This window comes from Magnolia sinica, chromosome 12 (assembly GCF_029962835.1).
Source record: "Magnolia sinica isolate HGM2019 chromosome 12, MsV1, whole genome shotgun sequence".
In the NCBI taxonomy this organism is placed as follows: Eukaryota; Viridiplantae; Streptophyta; class Magnoliopsida; order Magnoliales; family Magnoliaceae; genus Magnolia; species Magnolia sinica.
The window spans coordinates 46,326,598-46,335,072 of NC_080584.1; positions in this window are offsets into that span (position 1 = coordinate 46,326,598).

An 8,475-nucleotide genomic window follows, 5' to 3' on the forward strand; every position below is an offset into this window, starting at 1 on the left:
CAAATTCAGATTTCAGATTCAGACTTCAGATTCAGACTTCGGATCTCAGATTTAACAAACAAGCCCTTAGTCTTCCATCCTTCTAGAGCCATGGAAATCCAATTCATGGAACAAGAGTACTCAAGGGATGAGAATTTTACCTTGTTAATTTGGTATCTTTGATAGGAATTTCAACAGAATAAGGTATGGTATTTCTTTCTGATTATTTCAAGTAAGTTTTTAAAAGATGGTCCTAGTTATCAATTGGGGGATTTTAATGTAAGGTGTGGAGGAAATTTTTTTCCCGTGCACTGGATGATTTTTTTCCTTCACTGAATGATTTTTCAGCAAATGCATAGCAATATGTAGCTATAAGTGCTATATTGTATAAAACACACATTGGTTTGTCAAATTTCATTTAGATAAAATAGCTTATGAAGTGGTTCATCTAATGTGGATCAAGATGGAAAGTTCAAGTCCTCACTTCAAGTCAAGCAAGTTCAACATCTACTATGATTCAAGACCTTACTGTAGTTCAAGTCATGAAGTAGATTAAGATGGAAAGTTCAAGCTTTACTAAGTTCAAGTTCTACTATACTTCAAGTAGAAGATCAAGTTCCATCTTCAACTACACGTTCTATTGAAGAATTAAGTAGAAGAACAAGTTTCAAACTACAATATTCAGTCTTTTCAGGTATAACAGACCCTAGAAAGACCTTAGACTTAAGTGCTTTCAAATGACAAACTTATATGGGTTTTTATACTTTTGTTATGCTTACTTTCGACTAGTCTAAGTTGTGACTCGACCAGTCTAAGATAATCTTTGACCAGTCCAAGTTTAAATTCCAAAAAACAGATTTTTCTGTTGCTTCCTCGACCAATCGAGCAGACTGCTCCACTAGTCGAAGAGGGGCCTTCAACCAGTCGAGGGTTGCTCGACTCGAAGTCCAACAACTAAAATCTATCACCCTCGACTAGTCGAAGCCCATGCTTGACCAGTCTAATAGGGCCCTTGACCAGTCGAAGAACCGTTTTATCCAATCGCGCCCAAAATTTGAAATTTTGTTAGATCTTAGATGAGTCGAAGCAACAACTTTTCAGCCTAGAACCCTCGTTTATGTGACTGGACATTGAACAATCTACTTCAAAAGAAGCGGTTCTACAGGCTACATCAAGAGATACGTCTTCAAGGTGAAGATAAGTATATTTCTATTCTTTGCATTTTGGTTTCTTTGAGATAGCCAGAAAATCTCATTTATTGGTTTTGACTGAGATAGCCAGAAAACCTCAGTGTGGGGTTTTTTGTTTGTGATAAGCCCTTTAAAATCACAACTGTATTAGGTTTTAAGGTGACCCTGTGAAAACCTTGTTTATAGTAAAAGCCAATATCACGTGGTTTGTGATTATTGGGAGTGGAGTAGGCGTGGTTGTTTGAGAATAGTTGGTGTACATACCGAACCACATTCTTGGTGTTTGTGGTGAATGTTTACTTTTTGCATATGTGGAGAATGGTTGAAATTTTATTTATGCAAATGTGGTGAATGCTTGTAATAGATAGCTTTATTGGATCTTACTTTGGTTTGAGATCTTAATCTCTACTATTGTTCGTGAAATAAGGTTGTCCTGCCTAAACTTTGTTTTGGGTGTAAGCTGTCCTACGAACTAAGTTTAAATCAATTTTTCAACACTAGTGAGAGTTTATTTCCTGATTTATTTATTATTTCAGCAAGTTTATTTTTATTTGGCATAGTCCTATTCACCCCCCCCCCCCCCCAATCTAGGACTGCTAAGCTCACCCTTTTCAGTGGCTAAAACATTAGAAAAGAATATCACTCTTTAAGTCTCGTTCCCCTTATTTTCCATATCTTTAAACAAAGAATATCACTACCCGAATTGGATCTTTGATGCTGCTACACCCTTTGATCAAGACATGACATTTGGTATTTGCCTCCACTCGCTTGAGAGAGTTCCCTCTAGGACCAAGGAGGCGGCCCACAAAGTTGTACTGCAAAGGCCACAAACTCAACGCTTCTACAGCTTCAATTCTAGGATGGGGTTCAGTGTTTATTCAACTGTTGGTGTTTGGTGAACTACAATACAACTGGTGTTTGGTGTCCTCTACACATGTTCCTATCAGATATTTCAGAGGTATTTCATGTAACCAGTGGTTTAAAACTTGAGAAACAATGAGTAACTATATTAAATAAAATCAACTTCTATTTATCTTCTTCTCTTCTTCTTTTTTTCATGACAAGCTTAGCTTCTATTTATTTTAGGTATTCCCACCATGAATTGCAATTGTTTATACATATCAGCATAATTTATTAAGATAGCTGATCACAATTAATTCTAAAAGATAAACAGAACTAGGGTGTCAATGGGCCGGGCTCGGGCCTGCAAAATTAGAATTTTGAATAGGGCCAGTCTGACAGCCTGGCCTGAAACAGTTCAAAATCCGGGCCAACACCAACCCAGGCTCGGCCCGTTAACAGCCCTAAACAGAACCAGCCAACAAAATAGAGTTGTGTTTTTGGAGGTGACAATACCTTCTTAGCACCTTGTTTACAAGCATAAACTAAAGCATCTGCAAGCGTTAGTCTACCTTCTGCATCAGTTTTATTGACCTGCAATAGAGAATTAAAGCAAATGGCCATACTTTAGGAGACAACTTGTGGATTTTTTTCCGAGATGAAAAAAAAAAACCTTGATCAACCGTATATGTATATACAAAAAACTAAAAGAAGAAGAAGCAAGTAGAACATTACATATAATGGAAATGATCTTGTAGAAAAGATAATAAAGAACACATGAAACCACTTTTCTAACAATAAGTTGGTTAGAATATGCGTGAATATGGAGCAATAATTTTTTGATGGATGATGAATAATTTTGAAATGAGATGAACACAACAAACATGACCGACAAATAAAAACAGAATACTCCTCCCAACAAACATGAGCAATTCTGCCTCCACAGAGTTCGTTTCCTAATAGGAAGTGGACCATATAAAAATTAGAGAGAGAACTTTAAAAAAATAATAATAATAAATAAAATAAGACATGGGATGTTCAATTTAAGATTTGAGATTGTGATTATGATTACCGAATTCCCATTAGTCGATCTTTTGTCCCTTTGAGAGGATGTACTGAATGAAAGCACGAGTGTTTGACGGGCTCCAATTGCCTATGTAAAGAGTATCTTTTGGATTTGCATTTGCCTTCTTTCTCCCAAAGAGCGCATTCAATCCAAATTTAAGCACAACTCTGCACCCATTCAAACAGAACTGCTTAGTGACATCATAAAGCAACTGCCTTAAGAACTCTCTACTTTCAAGTCCAATAACTGAAGATGCTTCAGTTCAACCAAAGCTGGATCAAAATGAGCTTAATAGTATTATCAACTACACAAAAAAAGCAAGATTAAAATAAGATACTTTAAAAATTTTAAAACTAAACTAAAATTAGAAATTACTATTCTCATCTTACGTTGTAATGTATGATGAGCATCGTACGTCTGAATGTTGTAAGCTCAAATTAGACCATCAGCATAAGCTCATTTCTCAAACCGTTTTAAAACCAAAATTCCAGCCGTTCCAATTCAACAATTTTGGTGTAGTGTTGATGTGCCAATTTCTGCCAATTTCTTTAAAGAGTGCTTCGAATGAAATGGAAATGAACTAAGTGGGAGTAGCCACAATTCCAACCAAAACGATGGTGTGTGCAGGTAGGTTCTTCATAAGCCAATTTCAATAGCATTGCATCATGCAGAAAAACACAAAATCTATCAAAGAAGTGTATCCAGACCGAATCCTCGCCAAATTATAAGCAATTAAGCTCAAATTGCATGATGAAAAATGCAAAAACTGTACCGTAAATAAAAATATAAACTAGAGTATTTAGAACCCCTTCAAATGGAAAATATAAAAATATTTTTCTATCCAGACCAATGAAAAATGAAAAAATATAAAAACCCCAAATAAAATCATGGCCCACCCATTGATTTAGAACATAAATCAAATTTGTACGGTAAGATCTAATCACGTTAAGATAGATATAGACACCTATTTCATGAATATGGTTCAAATAGTTTCAACTAATTACAGTTCAAAACCAGAGCATTTACACCACACAATCTCAATGTTTCAACCATAACTGTCTTTGTTGTTTATTAATACAGATGCTAAAAATCCATTTCAAGCAATGTCAGGTCAAGTCACCAACATTCAGAATTGAACGGTCAGTCTCCTACCATTTTAGCTCTTCCTTCAGCACATGTTCCCAATCAGAGGGTGGGCTCTCAAACCCACTGACTTTAAATTGATTCCAAAGTGAGACTGGCAAGAATGAAGCAATTACGGGCTCATCTGGAATATGTAAACAAAACCCCATGCAGGAAACACAAATAAAAAATTCACGGTCAGTCGTGAACCTGAAGTATATAGTAAAGCCACTCCACTTTTGTCCCCACAAGACTTTTCATCTGCAAAAGCCATTTAAAACTCAAAACCGGGTATTAGAACATCACACTAAAGCATAGTAGAACTGCACAAGTTCCAGAAATGACACTCCAACCCACTCTTGTACCAATCAGCATGAAAGAAAAAAACACTTCAAGATAATACTCTCAGCAAATGGAATTATCAACAACATAACCCTGCCATCCTGGTCTTCCAGGGCCCCAAGGACTCTCCTAGCTTGACTCAATAGGCTTTGCAGACTGCAAAACATTAGAGAGGTGATTGCCAAATTAAAATAAACATCTCAGTTGAAAACACCAAAAAACACTTTACAAAAGAACATCGAGAAGACACATAAATACACAGATACATGCATACATATAGGAAAACACTCACATGATACCAGTATCACCAATTCACCACTGATAGTGGTGGTACCCAGCTGTTGTGGGCCCAGTATTAATTTTATAAAAGTGAGTCTCCAAAACCAGCCATACAAATTATGTGCATCTACAGAACATCAGCAGCATATGTTACAAATAATAATAATAATAATAATAAAAATAAAAATAAAAAATAAAAACAATATAAAAACTATAGAATAGCAGCCACCATAACAAGAGAGAGAACTCACAAAATTTGGTAACAAAACAATCTATGCTGATGCTAGACCAATGCATGTTGAAGCTAGTCAACCACAGCAGGCCACAAATTGTGGCCCGCATTGTTGTAAATTTGGGTATTGCCATAAAGTAACAGAGCAACCACCTGTTGAATCAACTTAAGACCCAGCATACCAGCCTAGTGTGCTAAGGTCCATGTTATTTATTACCTCACCAGTGTCTTCATTCTGGATAGCATTTTTTCTTTTCTTTTCCTTATTGGAAATTTACTCACAAGTACTCATTTCAGATTTCCAACTCCAAAAGCTACTAGAGTACTTGCTGGAATGGTCGCCCTGTTTAAAAGTATTTGACAAAATATAATTCTCCGAACCTCCGTTTTCATCCCTTGTATTGCCCTCCTCCCAGGTATTCATTGTGATAGTCAGAAATCAGTTTCCAAATTTTATTTTATTTTTCTTAATTGAGTCCCCCAACATCATTGTGTGGCGTGAGATAGTTAATAGAGGCAAAACATATTTATCATAAGCTATGTGAAAACCTGACTTACATGAAAAAGAATCCCATTCAGTTGACCTCGAAATTCTGCAATTTTTTTATTTTTTTTATTTTTTCTGTCCATCTGATAGAAAACCTGGCATCCTCATAGCGAGCTCTGCACAAAAAGAAGACACTTTTGGTTTTATAACATATTGTGGCAGAGAATATAAAGAAGCTCAGATAACATAAGGTGCATATATAGAGATATTTCTTTCTTCTAAAATGATAAAACCTAGAGTGCAAGTGAAATGGCTTTTCATTCTGAATCATGACTTCAATTTCAGGATAGCCACGGGTGGCCTTCTCACTACATATCAGGTACACCTTTCAAATTTACAACGGAAATAGATACTTGGGAACAACAGTACTAGACTTCCTAGCTATGTGAAAGACGAAGGTTATCTGGCCACGTCTAACTTGAGTACAACTTGCAGAAAGGAAGGGAAAAAAGCAGACCCACCTGCTGTTTGCAGTATTTGAGCTGCTGTAAATACACAGTGGATTGGTTCTCTAAGCTGAACCAATCCCAATTTGGAGGTACTTCCTAAAGGCCCTTAATCACTAAACTAGAATTTGAAAAAGTTCTAACTGAAATAGGACAGACTTGCGTGTTATGTGAGCACAAAAGAAAGCCATAACGCAATTCAAAACAAAACCATATGCTGTAGAGTTAACCAGCCTAAGCTGAATTCTCTTATCACTCTCCATGTGCCCAGAGTTCACAATCAGGAACGGCTTAAAATTGTTCCTGAACCAAAGCACTAGCCATTCCTAATAAACGATTTTGGTGTACTGTTTGTGGGCCCTTACTATATGGAGCACACATTAGTTGGCTAGGGTCATCTGACCTCTGTAGTTTTTGGGGTGGGGTCAACAGATGAGTGGCTCAGTTTTCATGCATAAGACCACCCTTTTGTCTACAGAGATGTGTACGTCATTCATGTACAGGATCACACCATGTTCTTCACCTGGACTGTTCATCTGTCCTGCATGAGTCATTCCCCAAAAATCTTACTCTGGTCATATGATCTAAACCACAGGTAGGACTTTCGATGGTTGAAAATGGATGGTTCATGAAAACTCCAACCGACCATGAACATTCAATGGGCAAAAATCCTCCAAGTTGGCAGCTAAGATTGTCTCAAAGCTATGATTTTTGGGGTATGGCCCATCCACTATACAGCCCAAAAGATGAACAAACGGATTCTCTTATATGTACACATGTACATATCATGTTTGGTAAATGGTAGCTAAGAATAATAGAAAAATCTGAAAAGGATTTTAAAAAAATAAATAAATAAGTTAAAAGGAAAAAATTAAAAATTATAAAAAAAACACTTTCCTGACCACTTCTACAGTGATGTTGAAGACAATGAAATTCAGGGGATCTTGGGATAGCTTTTCTCTCTCTGTGATGCAGATGAGAATGATGAAGATAGCCAAATAAGAGAGGCGAGAGTACGAGATTCTTCAATAGTCCTCTCCTTTTGTGGCCATTTTGGCGATTTTCTAGAGACCTTGTATCATCTTCAATAGGTAGATATGATGTATAAGGAGGAAGGTACCTGAAATTTAGTTAATCAAAGATTAGTAAAATCTAAGCTTTGGGTGGCCCATCATATCCACTTTGGAAATCAATTTCACTAGTGAATTTTAGGACATGAGCCCAAACATGAGGCAAATCTACGACTCAAGGTGGCCACACCACTATAAATAGTGAAGATGGTTGAAATCATCTCAGAGCCCACCATATTATGGAACTTTTAATTTTTAAATTCAAATGAATAGAAAAATAAAATAAAATTTGAATTTATTAAAAACCTTTTAATTTTGAATTCAAATATCATATTAGGAATCTTTTAAATTTTGAATTCAAAATTTTAAAAATTTCACCGGGATAAAGGGAAAACAAAAATATCAATTTTATCGAAAACAAGTGGTAGGGTTGTGTATGGGTGATCAGTTCTCCAATTTTTTTTTAAAAATAAAAAATATAAATAACTGAGTAATTGAATCTGGTACAACTCTATCATGGAATCCGCTTTGAACTTCAACAAAGCTAAGGGTTTTGAGGGTAAGGAGTCAATTCATTGTTTAGGGTTCTAGTTTATCTTGATCCAAGTTTGTTCTTCGTGCTACATGGCCTGAGCAACAAATCAAAACCTCATAAAGTTGCTCGCGATATTTAACTTGATTTGCCAACTTCCAGGACTTTTCCCCTTCTGATAATTAGTAACACTACTAAAGACGAGCAACAAATTACAATGGGGGAGTAATTTCTCTACGAAGCAAGACTCTAGAAACATGATGAATCAGCCAAGCGATTTGCTTCCAAAAATTCACGTCAAGAGTACCTTTTTATGACGGAACATCAAGATAACCTAAATGGAGCCCTAGTTACCTTTTTATGCAGATGTGATGACAGATGCTTGATTTTTGTTGTAAGTTGTGCCACTGCAAAATAAAGAAAAGAAAGGTATGATTGAACAGATGGGAGGGAGAGGGAGAGGGAGATCGAGAGAGACGAAGATTGAGAAAGAGGGTCGAAATTGGGAGATCGAGAGAGGGAGAGGGAGAGGGAGATCGTGTGAGAAAGTTCAAGAAGGAGAGTGCGAATAAGGGTTTCAGCCTAAAAAATGACTAAATGGATTCGGTAGGCTGTGGCAAATATACACTACTGTGCCTCTAGGGCCATGTGGGGTCCACCGAAGTCTCCTAATCAAATCCAATCCGTCCATCTGTTTTAGAATATAACAATAGATCAATATTCTAAAAATTAAAAATATCCAAAACTCAAGTGGGACACACCAACAAAACAGCAGAAATAGCAACGTTATTTGTTAAAACAGGTACATATTTTAACATGGTTAATGACCA